The sequence below is a fragment of the Corvus brachyrhynchos genome, unplaced genomic scaffold (assembly GCF_000691975.1).
Source record: "Corvus brachyrhynchos isolate BGI_N302 unplaced genomic scaffold, ASM69197v1 scaffold266, whole genome shotgun sequence".
Classification (NCBI taxonomy): Eukaryota; Metazoa; Chordata; class Aves; order Passeriformes; family Corvidae; genus Corvus; species Corvus brachyrhynchos.
In genome coordinates, this window is record NW_008238633.1 from 2,869,110 (window position 1) to 2,884,916 (window position 15,807).

Here is a 15,807-nt window from a genome sequence, read left to right on the forward strand (position 1 = left end):
CAGAAAACGGGTTGAAAAAGATGAGCAAGTGCAATCAAACCCACTTTAAAATGTTCCTTTTCAGAGTCAGATACTATTAAAACATCATATACCCAACATTAATAGCACTATAAGTGTTTACAGAAGATATTCTGAGTGAAAGATTAAATTTTCACTCCATCTAAACAGAAACACCTGGGTTGAAGAAAAAAAATATGCATCTATTTTGGGACATGAGAAGTCAGACTGGAAGCAAGAGACAATTTTTGAGGCTGTTTGGCAGCACATTAAATTGCAGTGAGTAGAACACACAAAGCTAACTCAACGTGACACCAAGAAAGGGCCATTTTACCCCTGTCAGACATCATTTTTGATACAATTAACCCACACCTACAAATTTTCTTCTAAACCTGCTGCTCTACCACTCTCAATTAGGATTTATTTTGGCAACTGGGTTGTTTAGGATTGTTTTATTAGAATAACTGAAATAAAGTTGTCAGCTCTTCAGGTGATGGCAAGGTGGTATTTATCAGCTACTGCTTCAGAATTAGGGAAAGGTCAAATCTTTGAGTATTTCTGTAGACTGGAACTTCAATTTTTCAAAAGGATTAGGGGGGAACTCCCAGCACACCTCCCGAAAGGAGGAGGATGAGCAGCAGACTCCAGCTGGAAATTGTAATAGATCCAAGTGAATTAATTCTTTCATAACTTGAAGCAGTATAAACAGAGTCATTCATAAAGGACCAGGCCTCCCTGGTTATTTTATTTAACAATTAACCCTCCTGGAAAAGGACACTCTCTCATCCCTAGGGAGCCACTGGCACCTTGGGGCCAGCCCTGCTGTACCTAAAGAGTTAATTTGAATAAAAATTGGGCAACACTGCTGCCAGTTAAAAGCAGTGGGGATTACTGGGTTGAACTTCACTCACTCTTCAGGACCCTGCTGTCCTAACACTGGCCATGGCTACAAACCCACAGGCAGATCCAGATGTTTAAGTAGCTGTACCTGGGAATGCAATTTTGCCTTTAATGTTAAACAAAAAAAACCCAAAATAAACATTAAAAAAAAAAAACAACAAACCAACCCAAGGCCCAACAATCTTCCCTCTATGGATTACACCTACAGCAGAGAAGATCATGCAAATGGTGGGCTCTCAGCACAAACTGGGCTGCTTTACCCCATAAATCCCAGCCAAGCAGGAACCAAAACTGGTGCGAGATGAAATCTGCCATCACATTTCCTGCTAAGATCTCCCAGTGCAGCACGAGCTGTAGAACAAGACTTTTGCTAACAGGGATGAATGCATTAATTAATTTTGCCTGCCAGCTCACCTTACTCGCACGCACCGACTCAATATCGAGCACAACGTCAGGTGAGATACGGCCGTGCTCGTTAATTAGCGCTGCTCGCAGCTCCCGTTAATGAGTTATGGGTTACTGAACAAACCAGTGCTTGGTTCTCCAGTGAGGGAGCTCTGTCCCCAGCCTCACACTCCATTGCCACACTATTATCTGGTCTTGACTCCTGCCAGCACGTGCTACCAACGCTCACGCAGCTCCTCTGGTTAGCAATGCGCCTGAATCCTTGGCTTACCCACACATTTCACTTTCACTTCCTAACACTTCCTTTCCTGCTTCCCCAACCTTTATAACACTTCCAGAGTACTACAGGCTGGGGTATTTTGAAACACTTCTGGCTACTTTTAAATTATTATTTTTTCCTGTCGCTTTGTGTTTATCAGTTGGGTACCATTAGTCTGCTGTGATGCGGGAAAAGCAGGAGCATTGCTCTAAACTTGGATTTGTAAAGAAGTCCTGTGAGAATGTCTCTGCTCACCAGCAGAAATACTCCCTGGCTTCCTTGGCTTTACACACTGATTAATCAGCACAACTGATTAAGGTTCTATAAATTGTCATTCCAGAGTTCCTCCCAGTTCTCAAACCAAAATTACCTCGAGCACTTTTCAAGAAGTTTTAAGTAGGGAAGAGTTGACTTTAAATAAAGATATTTTAAACAGAAGAGTATCTGCTAATATTAAATCTTATCACCTTCAATCTGTTCCTATCAAAGCCAATTATCATGATGTAAAAGTATTTTAACAACTAATTTTTTTTAATAATTACATTTTGATTTTTTAGACTGGGTAGATTATTGCACTTGACCAAAGAGTCAAAGCACCAAAATGCATTAATTTTAACAATATTATAAAAGTTTATCTGTCAAAATGACTGTCATAAACCCCAGATGTTAAATTAATAATATCTTTTCTAGAAAGCATTGAAAACTCTTGTGATATGCCCAAAAGTAAAATAGACATTTCATCTTTGATGTGAATAAAATAAGGGTTAAGTCAGGGGACAGAATGGAACAAAACCCAATTCTTGCATGTCTGGAAACACAAACACAAGTAACCAATCTTCCTGTCATTTAAAATACTGAATTCCAGCCTGTAACTTTTACATTTAATTATCTCACCCAGTGAAAACAAGCAGAAGTTTTCAAAATTAATTTCTTATATAAATACTTCTCTTGACAGCCTTTCCAGCAAAGAGCAACCTAAATTTTTTTTCAAAGATTCAGAAACAAAATCTGATCTAATTTGAAATGGTATGAAAATCACTCTAATTTGGGTTTGGAGTAGGGGTTTTTTGCTTGTTTTTAAAGCCACAAGCCCAGTTTGAAGATCACTGCTGGCCTTAAAATAGTTTCAACTGGAAACTGGTACATCCATTTCCAGAAGACCATCCAGTTCCTCATTCAATGCACCTACCTTGTGTTATCAACTGTATTTAATATCTCAGGTGGATTTATCTAAAGTCATCCTGAACTATTTGTCTTGAACAGTCAACACGGAATCTGCTGCCAAGAACGAAAGTAGCCACAATCACCCTGTTGTACAAGGGATATTCAACTGATCCCCACCATCCTGCAGAACACCCTAAGCAGATAAGGGAGAGAGAGCCCTGCCAAAAGGGCCAAGTTCAAACAGGAAAAATAGGGCAGAGCAGATAAAGCAGATGCAGTTCTGCCAAAAGGGCCAAGTTCAAACTGGACAAATACCTGGCATGGCCTGATCAATACCTGAAAGCACAGGCTCACCTCCAAAGACTGCAGGTGGAAGAGGTACCTCAGTCAATAAAAGAGGCCACAAGGATTATTTCACAAGCAATTCAAAATTAGAGGTCTTTAAGACCATTAGGAAGTAGTAGAATACCAAAAAAAAAAAAAAAAAATCAAAAAGAACCCCAAACAAATATAGACCAAAAAGCAACTGAGCAAAACAGAAAGATGTATCTGCAAAGAAATTGTAATCAAAGGATAACGGAAGAAAGCAAAGAAAACTGAACCAAGGATGCTTTGGTCTGAAATCACAACAGAACAGAATTTTGATACTTGCTTTTTCAGGTTGTCTATAAGCAAAATTCAGACATGGAAGAGTCCACAAGAGGGAACATTATGCTGAATTTTAAATGTGGAAAATTAAGATGTTCATAACAAGGCAATTAGATCATTCAGATTTTTCAAGGCAACATTTCTATCACTGACCATTCATGCCAATATCTGCAATTGTTCAGTAACACAAGAAAACGTGGATAATTTGCAAGATGAATAAATACCTCCTAGGCATTACATAGCTTAAGATTTTTGTTGTTCCTGTCAGCCACCACCAGTCCTTGCAATCCACCAAGGCTACAACTGTCCTGGGCAGTCCCAGGCAGCAAAGATGTGCTATCAGTTTTTAATAATAGAATGAACTTATGCAAAATATTTCAAAATGAAAACAGGCTATTCTCCTCCTTCCACCCCCCAAATCTAAATGAAGCTGCCAAAAATTTCTCTTAAAGATCGCATGGCAGCCTCCTGCAACTGAATCTCTTAAGGAAGATTTAAGGAAAGCTGAAGAAGCCCCCCAAATAAAATTCAGGACTGTCAAGCAACAGCGCAAGTTAAGAGGCTCAAAATAAAGGCAAGAGAGGAGGAAAGTCTCCCTAAATCACACTGAAATCCAGGGGATTGCAAACTGGGTCCCAGATTCAGGGCTTTAATTCCAAATCCCTCATTCAGAACACAGTTTGCTGTTCCAACACGAACATGACTGGACAGCAGAGATGCAGAAGCACCCGGTGCATTCTCCAGGGAAGGATGCCAGCAGCGCCCTCTGCACCCGGAACAGCGGCTGAAGTGACTCCAGAGCAGGGCTGGATGTCCCCACGGGGACAGCTCACACCCACAGAGAAGGTGAGGTGTCCCTTGCAGCAGCTGCTGAGCGTGGGAACATTGACAGGAGAGAGCAGAAGAGCAGACACAAAGATGTTCCCATCCAGGGAATGGCATGGATTGCCACCCCACAGCAAGTCCCACCCGATTTTTCTCTGTAATTTTAAGCTGTGAGCTGCAGAGACATTCATGTCAGCATCAATACTTTGGGAAAAGTGGGGCAGCAAAAAGAACTGCCAGCATCTCATGGCAAAACATGCTGCAGTGATAGCCTTGTTAAATAGGATTAACATCAGGAATTAAAAATAACATCTAGGTTTGGTGAAGAAAAAAAAAAACAACACTGATTTTACCTTGAGAGCCCTCATCTATTGCAAATGCTTAAACAGTTATTTTTAAATCTTTTCAAGCTCTGCAGATCTCTCACCATGCACACTCTTCAGGGCTGAAAGCACAAAATCTGTTTCTTCAAAGACATTTATTTAACATCCAACCCAAGCATGAACCCAGCTCACTCTCAGCTTGCACGTGGTGTTTTGGAGCAGTGGTGCAGACACACGTTAACGAGCTGGGTGTATTTGTCCTCTGCTGAGGGGTCACTTCAAAACAGTGAATCAGACAATTTGAGCTTAATGACTTCTGCCATCTGATATTTCCTATTGAAGCAACTAAACTCAGCTGTGCTGCAGCACTAAACACAAGCAAACCAGCAGGGACAGCTCATTGAAGGAAACATGACTGACCTTTGGCACTTCCTCAGCTAAAACTCTTTCATTTCTCTGCTAACACAACAAACTGTGCACATCCCTCAGTGTGCACCATGGGTTTGGATGAGGGTTCTCTTCTGAGGGTTCAGGTTGTGGGTTTTACTTTGGGGGTTGCAGCACATGAGCTGTAAACACAACCACTGAGATTCCCTTGGGAACAAGCCCAGCAACATTTTCACAGTTTCCTTAGCTATCTGTAAATTTTAAAAATTCATTTGTAGAGTCCTTCAGCACCCGGAGCTTGGAACCATCAGCTGGACAAGGCTCCAAAAAATAAGCACATTTATCTTCCTAGGGCCAACTACAACTCTCGTGTAACAGTCTCACACAGCACTGAATTGTTGGAAATCATGACTCTAACTAATTTTTAATTAGTTGTTTTAATTAATTGCAAGCAGTGCCCACTTTTAGCCAGCACTAGTTAAGTTTCTTCACAGACTTTTGTTGGAGTAACCAAAGATACAGGGGAGATTAAGGCCTGGAAAGCTGGAGAAAAAGGTGATAAAAGGACTAAAGAAGGGGGACCAAATTGGTATGAAGAGCAAAATATCAATAACCAATAGAGGAGAGAATATTAATTAATGAAGATAATCATGTCACTTAGAACAATGAATATTAATGGTTTTGTTTGCTAAAAATGCATAAATAAGAAAAAAAGTTTTGTATCAGCATTGGTGTGGAGCTGGGACTTTGTCAGCCATTCACCTCTTGGTCAAGAATGAAGTAATGTCTTATGAGCATTAAAAAAAGAGTTTTAGGGAGTGTCATTTTTCCCCATTTTTGGAGGATTTTGGTGCCATTATCGCTCCTGTTTGATGCACCTGTACCACTGATAATCACCCACAATTTACTGCTGTGGTCCCCTCAGATTATTGTGTCTGAAGTCTGGAAAGCAAATTGTTCTGAATGCTTCAATGGGCACCCGTTCCACACCCCCAGGGAGGCAGGGTGAGCTCTGTCACACTGTCCCTGCAGTGCCGCACACACCCAAAAACTCACTGGCTTGAGAAAACAATGGAACAAAGGAGCAGCCCAGGCACTCAGCACCCCCATGGGAGAGCTGCACAAAGCCAGCAGGGGAGGCAGACCTGAACGCTTCCATAATTTTCCAAGTTTACACCATATTTCTGCAGGAAACAGGGGGGGCTTTAAAGCCTTTTGAGGTTTTTCTCTCAGTAAAAACTCATCAATTTAAGAAGTGAAAATTACAGGTTCTGACCTGGACAGCCTCTTCACTCTTTGGATTCATTAGCACCAACAGGAGGGATTTTCTCCCAGGTTTCCATGGGCTAAAAGTTGTGGGGAGAGATAGAGTCTGTGCCTTAGTCAAAAAGTCACTTATGACACTACAGCTCAAGGACAGGCAGAGATTTTGGCTGCAGACATCAAGCTGGATGACCTCTGCTATCCATGGAGAACCACACAACAGTCATGACCCTGCTGGCAAAATAGTAATGCAGCAATTCCTATTACTGTAGGGCCTTTTTAATGAAGGCAAAACCACTTCAGGCTGTAATTAAAAAGCAAGCAAAAGCAAACTAGAAAAGAGAAAATGGAATGGCTCAGAAAAGAATGCTCGATCCTTTAAAACTGAGCTCTGGGAAAGGAAGGGGGCCAACACATGACGGAAGTGAGACAAACCCAAGGAAACCCACGGTGTCCCCAAAGGCCACCCAAGCTTCCAAACTGAGGCAAACACTCGAGACTGCCAGGAAAATGGTGCAAAAAATCCAAGTGGATTTGCTGTATTGTTTAAGGAAACAATTGACCGAGGTGCCCAGTCTAACGCTTATGCTCAGATTATAACAACTCAGCTGCCCTGCAATTCCACAGCATTCCCACACATTTGTCTTCCACACTGATGCTGCCACGGTCCTGAACAAGCAGCATCCAGCCTGTAGCACCAGAGGAGCTGTGCCCTCATTTATGGAGGCAAAGTGAAATCCTGCTGCAGTTCATGGGGTACTTACTGGATGCTTTAAGAAAATTCTCCTCTCTTATTCTGTACCTCCTTCAAGGGCAAGCTCACCTTTTGAAGCACACCTGTAAAGGAGTGAGCTATTCCCTATTTTCCCTCATCTCCAATGCTAATCAGAGAAAAAGAATCATGACAGCTTTTGAACTACGCCATAAATTTGGTTGGTTTTCCCTTCCCAACACTCATATTTCAGACTTTTTGTACCTCAGAGGACTGTACCTAAGCTGCCCTCACACTGAAATAGACTGTTCCTCTGTGGAAAGTGCCGGGGAGGAGAGATTGACACAAAATGCAAAAGGAAAAATCAAAGGAGCAGCACAGCCTGTGGAAGCTCAGGTTTGCCAGTCTTAGCAGAACTGACTCAGCTCACAAGCCACACAGGAAAAGAGTATCTGCAGTCTCCAAAGAATTTCATTTGAAAGCAAAGAGGAAACAAGGGCTAGTAAATGCTATTGTTACAGAAATAGCAGCTCCATACACCCAGCTATTTCTATTACACAACTGAAATCCTCTGCATTTAATAGAATCCGTGGCTGTGTTGCCAAGTTCTGGACTGGCAATTAGGATGGGACATTGAAATGCATTGTTTTTCCAGCTCCAAGGCAAGGACAAGGAATGGGATTTATAATGAGCATTCAGAAAGGATTTCTTCCTTCTTTAAAAGTTAAAAAGGAAGTTACTATACCCTGCTGAAAGCTGTGCCAGAGAATGTCATCTATTATCTGTGAAAACAGGTTCTTTATGTCTGAGGTAATCATCAGCTTTTCAGGATGTTGGGGAGGCTGCTTTGTCCTTACACATTTCAGGATCTCAAGCACAGTTTCCAGAACACCTACACAGATGTGAAAAAAACCTCTGGGAGACAGAGGAGAAATAATTTCTAGAGATACTTAGAAGGCAAGTGAGAAACTCCAAGTGTACCACATGAAAGGAAGCCAGCACTGAGGGAACGCAGATATGTTTGTCTTGGAAGCACATTGAGCTGCCTGCCAAAAATACATATTTGGCTTTATTTTCCACTCACCTTTATAAATAACAGGCATGTCAAACACCAACCTCTGACTTCTTGGAAAACAAATGGAAACAGTAAATTTGAACAGTTTAGATTTGAGGGGTGAGTAGTAATTGCAAAAGGCACAGGAGGCAGGAAATCATTACTGCACCTAAAGCTGTTCTTATCCCAGGTCTGTTGATAAAAGTTATCTTCAAAAGAGAAATGACCATTTAATCATGCTAATTCCACTTGCAGGGCTGCTGAGCTGAGACTTGCATGTTGAAGCCACTGCCCCATTTTATCCAAAACAAATAACACAATCCTATTTCACAGAAAACACAGAAATGCAATGCTGAATGAAAGAAAAATGAAATTCAGCATTTCATTATTGTGAGGAATGGCATTGTCACCACCTGTCCAACCCACAGGCGATCCTAACAAAGACTTCAGCAGCAAAATTTCCCAATTTCCATGGTTCAGCTGGAAGCAGCATCACTGCTGGCAGTGACACTTGGTAAAAAAATGTCTGGGAACACCTAACAGAGATTCAAGTTGCTGTTTCATGTCTACATTTTAAGATGACCCTTTAAAGGGAGCAGGTTTCTGCACCCTGTAAGTGTCAGCTGAGACAATGAATTAAGAGCTGTGCTCTTCCAGCAGGACCAGTCCCAACAGGACAAAACCACTGCATGGCAACTCTTTGTTTTCATAGGGCATGGACAAAATAAGGCAAAAACCCTTCTCTGTCTCTGATACACTGCAAAGACAAAGCTTAATTCCATCAAGGGCACACTGGCTCCATCGATTGGATTATTCATTTGTTGTAATGGACTTTGCTTTCTTCCTGCAGCCTTCTCAAAACAAGAACAAAATGAAGATAAATCAGCTCTCACTCAAGGCTGACAGTCTATAGATATTTATGGATTCCTGAGCCCTGCAATAAAACAGGAAGGAGGCATTCCCCAAGGATGTTTTCCTCTGCAGTCCTGTTGCCCTCACAGAGGCTCCCCAGCACAGGGACACACCAAGGAAAGGCTTCAGCCACCCCTCCCTTCAGGTCTTTCTTTGCCATCACTGATCCAACCTCCAGCTTTGCCTTCCCCAGCACAGGAGCCACTCTGACACCCCAGCCCAGAATGACCTCTGTTTGATCCTCCAAGAAAAGGCCCAATTGCCTTTTTCCAAAGGAACACCACCACCGTAATCCCAGCTTGCCATTGGGACATCTGACGTAGCTTTTATGGAATACAAAGGTCACTTCCCCCATCGTTTTGCACACTGTGCCCATTATGTTGAAGGCCTGGCCTCATCTTTTTCTCACACAATGAATGAGCTGATTATGCCAACACACTCATACCACTATTGCTAAGAATGAGATTACAAGTTTATCAATTTATTACAGCCCCATATAATGGCAACACTTTCCATCATTTATTAATTCAGCAGAAAGGCATTGACTCACTCTATTGCATCACTGCATTCAGATCAAGGAGAAACTTGGGGCACAACATGTTATGGAGAATGTTGACCTATGATAATCTCTTTGCAAAGAGGAAAAAAAACCAGAAAGTTACTGGGCCAGGTTTTCCTTTGACTTACGATACACTGTAGTTGTAATTGAGTTAAACTACAACGAACAAACACTAGTCCTGTGCAGAATAGGTGCAAAAATCTCACACCCATCTATTACTCTGTTCATTTAAACCTGAGCTACAAGAGCAGAATGTATGTCTGTGGTCAGTACTCTCTGCCTGCATGTATTTAATGCACTGTCTTACAGGGGAAAGGGGAATTCAGCTTGCACGAAAATAGCCTCCTTTCTAAGTGTTGCACCTGCTGAGGTAAGATAATCATTGGGAGGAAGATGATGTCCTGGGTAATCACATAAATAAATCATCACCGAGCTCAGAAAATCTCTGATGCTGCCTAATAGAAAAAGCAGAAGACGCTCACTCACTTTCTGCCTTTCTTGGCCTTACTTTAAAGCACTGACTGTTACCCAAAGAGAACCTTTTTGCAAGCCATTTAGGATTCTCAAAGGAGCAGGTATCTCTTTTTTTTTTTAAACTTTATGGGGAAAATGCATCATGCAATATCTCTCTCTCTAGTTCTCCACAAGTACATGAACAAAGCCAAAGTAAATCAGCAAGTGGAACGACATGCCAGAACCCAGAAACAAAATGAGCAATGAAGTTGGACTTATCACAGAGAAAAATCTGAGCCATTCATTTGAGATGCTTATGTTTGGGTAACCTTTGGAAGAATGTTTGCTGCTCCATTATACAAACAATGGAAATAGTAGATAAGGAAAAGAACTGCCATTGCCAAGAAAGCTCCCTGCACCCCTTTCAAATCATTGAGCGCGGAGATGTGATTTTATGGAAATATAACATGCTGCCTACAGCAGGACTGTCAAATGTACAGAGCCATTCCTCCCAACCCCAGAGCCCCTGTGAGTCCCAGGAGTGCAGTGCAGGAACCCCTGGAGCAGCACATCTGCCTGGCACTGGCCCACGGACACATCAGGACACAGGAGCCAAATACAACCTCCCTTAGGCCAAGCCTTACAGCTGGGCCAGGCCTGTTGTGCAGGACTGAGACAGCCCCGTGTGCCAAAGCAAACCTGCCACGAGTCATTCACACACAACCATCTCGCCTCGATCTTTTCCAGCTGTTCCCAGTCCCGAAAGGCCCCCTGTGACCATGGTGTTCCATGGGACTTAGGACAGGACCAGCACTTCCCCACAGAACAGAGCTGCAAAGAGCCACACAAACAAAGAGTGCCCCAGGGCTTTTCCCTGTGGAGAGCAGGGGCAGGAGGAGTCGCTGGGTGCCAGCGGGGAGGGTGCAGAAGGGAAGCCCCTGCGCACAGCCTGTGCTGCCCACTCTTCCCAAGGAGTCAGGCACCCCTCTGGCTCCCCCAGAGATAAAGGCAGAGAATCATGGAATTATTTGGGTGGGAAAGGACCTTTAAAGGTTGTCCAGTCCAACTCCCTGCAGAGTGCAGGGACATCTTCAGCTAGGTCATGCTGCTCAGAGCCCCATCATGGCCTTGCACATTTCCAGGGACGGGGCATCCACCACCTCTCTGGGCAGCCTGAGTCAGTGTTTTACCATCCTCACCGTATGAAATTCTCTCCTTATATCTAATCTATATCAACTCTCCTTCAGTTAAATCCATTACCCCCTTCTCCTTCACAACAGGTCCTGCAAAAAAGTTTTTCCCCATCATTCTTATCGGCCTCCTTCAAATACTGGGAGACTGCAATGGCCTCTCCCTGGTGTCTTCTCTTCTCCAGGGGGAACAAACCCAGCTGGGATACACATGAGTGGTTCTGCAACTGCAATTTCCAAATGAAGGAGCACCCAGGATCCCCTTCCTTCCTAGCCAGCCTCTTGCCTTTGCCAAACACAGATCCTTGGGAGCCTGCTGGGGCACTCGGGGGGCAGCCAGTGCCCACTGATGGAACCACAGCAAAATGCCAAATTATTCAAGTTCCCACCAGCTCAGCCATGCTTAGCACTGCATGAACAACCAGGTGAAATATGAGTTTAGTTTGTCCGTGGGGTTTTTCCCATGTGAGGTAGGAAAAAACCCCGCGAGGCCTTGGCCCTGACGATGCTGAGGGGTTTTTACATGGCCAGGGTTGTTTTCATTGTTCAAACCAACCCTTCCGTGTGGGGAGAACATGTACAAATAAGGGCTGGATGTGTACTTGGAGCTTGGCTGCTGGCCTGGGGGGTTGACAAATGGGCCTGAACTACAAGAGATGTTTTGACACCACAAATAAGGACGAGGAATTAGTCAGTGTGGTGATCCGGAGAGACGATGAGCGGGTCTGCTCGTACAGGGTTTTTAAGATGCTGCTTTGAAGGCTCCCGAAGTACTTCAGCTCAATGTCACAAAGAAACTCTTAAAATCTACTTCCAGAGAGCTGGCAATGTTGCTTTAAAAAAAAATTATGAAATCAATCAAATAATATCCATCCTAACCTTAAATGTAAAATAATGTAAGAAGATCTTGAACTTATGGACAATATTTAATGGTTTTTACATGATCAACCATGTTCTTTTAACAATGAAAATGATGCTATCACCAATTTCTTTACATGCACCATCAATTTTGACAGTGTGTTTTTATAAAGCTCAGTCTCTGACAATCACAGAATCAATTATTTTATATTTCTCTTTTAAACTTCTATTTGTCTGGATCAAGTATTTTCCATTCCTTCCCCAATTTCTTTCCAAATTCTTCACATCACTGTAGCTGACTGAACACAGTGGTGCACCTGACTGCAATTCAGTGTGAACCAGCAAGAGCAGCTTCCAAACAGACTATTAAGTTATTAAAGGTGTATTTTTATAGAAGCAAGTGTGAGGAACCAAAACTAACAAGCATTTAAAAGCAGCTGGTTAATTTTGTTGCATTCAGTCTTTCTCCATCTTTTACCTCGTCTTTAAATTGGTGAAAGACTTTTTAGATTGCAATAATGAAAAATAAACACACCTCCACAGCTGGCCTAACTGATACTCTGTCTATATCCTCCACACAACAAACATGCATTTGAAAAGAGAGAGAACTTCTCTGGTAGCTCAGCTAAGGGCAGCTGTGATGATTAAAAAGACAGCCTCTACAGTAGAAATTTTATCAGTTAACTGTTAATTGATATTGTGCCTTTCCATAAAACCTTCTCATAGTATCCTCAGACCTACAGCCAGAAAAAAAAAAAACAAAACAAAGCTGAAATGTTCTCCCCCAGTGCACTCCACCAGCCCATTTCTAGAACCTTAATCAGCTCTGTATCCACTAAATACCAACAGAAAAACTTCTTCTGTAGTGCTGTAACATCATCACCAACGTGTGACACCTTCTGGAGCTCCTGGCTTGGGGTGTGGTTGCACAGATACCACCACGGAAAGGTACTTCCTTCATATAAAAATTTAAAAAGCATCACAGTACTGTGCTGGGGCACTGCCCAGGCTCTCCAGGGAATGGGCACAGAGCTCCCAAGGCTGCCAGAGCTCCAGGAACCTTTGGACAATGCTCTCAGGGATGGACAGGGTGGGATTGTTGAGGTGTCTGTGCAGGGCCAGGGGCCGGACTCCCTGTGGGTCCCTTCCAGCTCAGGGTATTCCATGATTCTATAGGCAGTGAATTCTTCACTTTTTGCACGCACTGAAAATTACAGCATCCAAGTATTTTAAGCAAAAAATCTTGGAAGTTAATTCACTGACATACTCCGATAAGAAATAAACATTTTTATAAGGGAAAGGAGACGAAAAACCTGCTGTAAATTGGAGGGTACTATATAAAATTGTGCAGAAATATAGCTAAGTGTTGGAGAGGGTGGATTCCAGTCTCATTTGGTATTCATCTAACTAACTCATCCCATTTTACCAGCTGTCCTTTATAAGGTATCACTGAAGCTTCAGTGGGCCTCGGAGACTCCAACTGCATGGAAAATTATACAACTCAGCCCAGCTCTGCCCAAGGGGGGATTCAGCATTGTTTTGCAAAGTGACAGGGCTAGATTCTGCTTATATGTGGTATTTCTAGGATAATGAAAGTGAAACTAGTCTGAATATAAATAATTTTAAGGAAAATTCAAGTCAGCACGTGTATTTTTTCATATAAATTATTTCCATAGATTTTGGGGAAGTTCTTTTGATGAGCACTTAAATGGGAGCGTTTCATTATAATATAATCACTTCAAGGCAGGAAATCCCTCAGGCATAACTGAGAGCTGGGATCCCCCCTGCATCTACGGCTAAAGGAGCAATCAAAGAAAACTTAAAGGAGAGACTGAAGTCTCGCAACACATAATATTATTATTAATTCATTCAGCATGCCAATATTATTTTACTCAACATTCAGCAGACTCTCCCAGCTCCACACTGAATTGAGACAGGAGGTCACTGGGAAAGGAACCTCACAACGGTGCCAATGACATCTGAGTTACACATAGGACATCTTAACTTGAGAAGTTCAAGGCCTTTAAAACTGTTTCAAAAGGCACTTCTAAGTGTGATTGATCCTACCAATCCATAGGCAGGACATCAAATATTAACATGGGAAATGAATTGAGTCAACTCTGAGCTCATGACTACTTCTCACTTTCTAAATAAACCAGTAAGTTCAGCTTAGACCACATTTTACTGAATTAGCATGTCCCTGCTGCCAGGAAACGTTTTTTTCCTCTGTTCCAGTAACAGTTTCAGCCATTATCCCACAAAATTACAAGGACTTCATGAAGATAAATTCTGGAAGAGCTTACAAGGCAGGGAAGAACCAAGTTGTCCGGTCAGGTCCTTTTCACTGTTTCACAGTCACTCAGGACTCCTGCTCAGATGTTTGGTTTCTTGAAAGAAGTGCCCTGCAGTAATTTTAACTCCATATTTCCCATAAAACCATGTAAGACGTGCAACACACCACGGCATGAAAAGCAAAGGAAGTTTGGTGAACTGTGCGTCACCAAAAACGATGCCTGGTTGGAAACGCGATTTTCAGGCGTTGTAGCAAATTGTGGGTTTCCATAAAGGTATTCAATGAGCAATCCACAGTTTGCTGCAGATATCAAAAGATAAAACTAAGTATGTCAATAATTAAATTGCAAATCATGTCTACTTGATGTTAGAATTCCATTTCCACGTATGAAATGATCATGTTTCTTTCCTCTAAGAATAGTCATATCTTCAAGAATATCCTCTTCACTGAGCTTGGAGCCAAGAAAAACAATGGCTTGGGACTTAGAACTAAATATAAGCTTATATTTGCCATAAACTTTTAAAGTTTCTCTGTTATGGATACTTTCTCTCGAGTGAAAATTTCCAAGTTTGACAAGACATATTTCAGAGAATTTTTCCAAGCAAAACAATTAAAAGTAAGATGCAAACTTCATGCGACTGGGAATTCCTATTATGTGATCTACTTGAAAATTAAAACCCAGCAGAGTCTTCACGATTCCAAGGCTATGCTGATTGCCATTTGAAGCTGGAAAGGTTTTTCCCTAATGCACAAGTGATGAAGTGCACGTAATGCTTGGAGGAAAGTTACCTTATCTGCAGTATCAGATATAGATTACTGCTGGAGTCAGCGTGCCACGCTGCTGGATCCATACACTCTGTTCCGAGATGAGGAATTGAGTTTCCCTGATGTCATAAATTGAACACATAATGCAATTAACATCTCCCTTGAAGTTCACATTGACCAGGTAACCACTAGAATGAGTTGGCAAAACTTGACTGGAGTCACCGCCGTGAGCTCGGCTCAGACAGACACTTCAGCTCTGACTTTCTGCAAACATGGAATTCTTGAAGCTGAGACTGATAGCTGCTCCCTTGGGACCCCTCAGCTGGGGTAATTTACAGTATCACGCTACAATTGACATGTTTATGATCACACCAATAATTCCAGACTTTGAGGCATTTAAACAGAGGAGGTAACTAAACTATTAATTTTAGAAAGAAGAGGATGGAACAAAGCCAAGACTTCTATCTTCTTGAAAAAGAAAAGAACTTAAAATGAACATCTTGGCTACTTTACAAGACTGCAGAAATATTATAGACTGAAAGACTGTGTAATTTCCTAAAGTGTTAATACTGCTTAGAGATGAAAATACAGTGACAAAAATAGAATTCTTAGAATGAAAGAGAATTTTACTTGCACTTAAAGAATTAGCGATCAAGAAGACTGTGTGAGGAGAGGGAAACATTCCACCATTGTCAATGCTTTATTGATTAAGGGAGATATTTGGTATAGGCACTGGAAACCAGACTAATAAATGATTATCAGGTAGAAGACTCTAAAAACACTTGGAAAAATAGATCCTGGAAAGTCATGATTGGTATTATTAAACATAAGAAAGTAAGG

The 15,807-nt window shown here is 42.0% G+C and overlaps 1 protein-coding gene across 13 annotated transcripts in view; it reads right to left on the reverse strand.

Moving 5' to 3' along the window:
* The window catches only part of ATP2B2 (ATPase plasma membrane Ca2+ transporting 2), a 284,984-nt gene that overhangs the window by 143,001 nt on the left and 126,176 nt on the right, over positions 1-15,807 (reverse strand). The gene's annotated exons all lie outside the window — the stretch shown is intronic.